Raw genomic sequence first — 1,346 nt, forward strand, 5'->3', positions numbered from 1 at the left:
GGGGGGAATCCACGGAGCAACAGTAACAGTAATACCAGGTGGCTGATTAACCCCGCGCACTTCTGTGCGCAACGAGCAGAGTAGAGAACGTCTGACGTTCTGTGACTTACAGAGTGTGACGTAAGAGCATCACTCGGGCGAGGGGCAGGCAATTCGCAAGGCTCAAGCGTGACATACTAGGTGGCTGATTATCTCCGCGCATTTCTGTAGTTCGACTGTACCGCATGCAGGATTGTGGGCAGGCTTGTTTATCGCACCTGTCCTTGGCACCTTACGGGCCGGGCGAGAAGGCAACCCGCGTGCACTCGTGCGTGCGGTGCAGTCTAAGTACAGATGTGCGCGGGGTTAATCAGCCACGTGGTAGGTAGGTGAAGTATCAGGCCCGTAAGAGAGGGCGCATCCGTCCGAGGAGCTGCAGTGTCTTGGAAATAAAACCATAAAAAATTCCTAATCCTTTATCTTTTAATGTTTTAGGTCGAGCAACACCTGAAGGCCCTGAAGACGACGTCCGCGGACAACGGCAGGCGCCAGCAGAAGCACGAAGACGACCAGGAGGTGCTGCGCCATAGCGGAAGGGGAAGGGGGGTTGGTGTGGGGGAAGGGGTTAGAAGTGTCGTTGTGTATGTGACCTGTTGGTATTAAAACTAAAGTATTCTTGATTTCACTTCTTGTTATTGAACAAAACCAGCATCAGTGAGCGATTGGGAGGTAAGAGAGGCACAGAGCGGAAGTTGACATGCAAAGTCGCAATTTATCACCAAAAACAATAATATTTTGAGACAGTCGGAGAGCTAAAACTGATTGAAAAAAAAGTAGCACACGGTGGAGCACACGAGGGAGGTGGCGAAAAAGAGGGGTCGGAGGAAGGGGGGACGGAGACGACACCCCTGTAAAAAATAATCTGGGCGGATCCGGGCGAAAACGGGCGAACGCGTGCCCCGTGCGGGCACAGCCCGTGCACAGGCCGGGCTCGGGCCGGGCACTCCGCGTGCGAATCCGGGCAGATCCGGGCGGGGTCGCTTGCGTGTCGCCTGGAGTCTGCCCAGGCGCGGGCGAAGCTGGGCGGTCTGCCTGCGCGACTGCGCGCGTGTTGCCCGCGGGTGCCCGTGTCCGGGCATCGGGACAACCGCTCAGTAGCATTCCTAAGTAGGCCCGGTCATCGAGGGGTCGTGATCTCTTTCTCAAGTTCGACATACGGGAAAATGATGCCCGTTCTACCAAAAAAAATGCAAAAATTGTAAGAAAATTCTCGGATAGACTTTAAGGGTCCCGACAGGGCCGTTTAGACTCAGCTTAGGCCGCCCGCAATACACGGCCACTTTTCGTCAGTTTCCACGCTTAAAATC

The sequence above is a fragment of the Frankliniella occidentalis genome, unplaced genomic scaffold (assembly GCF_000697945.3).
Source record: "Frankliniella occidentalis isolate FOCC.00 unplaced genomic scaffold, Focc_3.1 Scaffold128, whole genome shotgun sequence".
In the NCBI taxonomy this organism is placed as follows: Eukaryota; Metazoa; Arthropoda; class Insecta; order Thysanoptera; family Thripidae; genus Frankliniella; species Frankliniella occidentalis.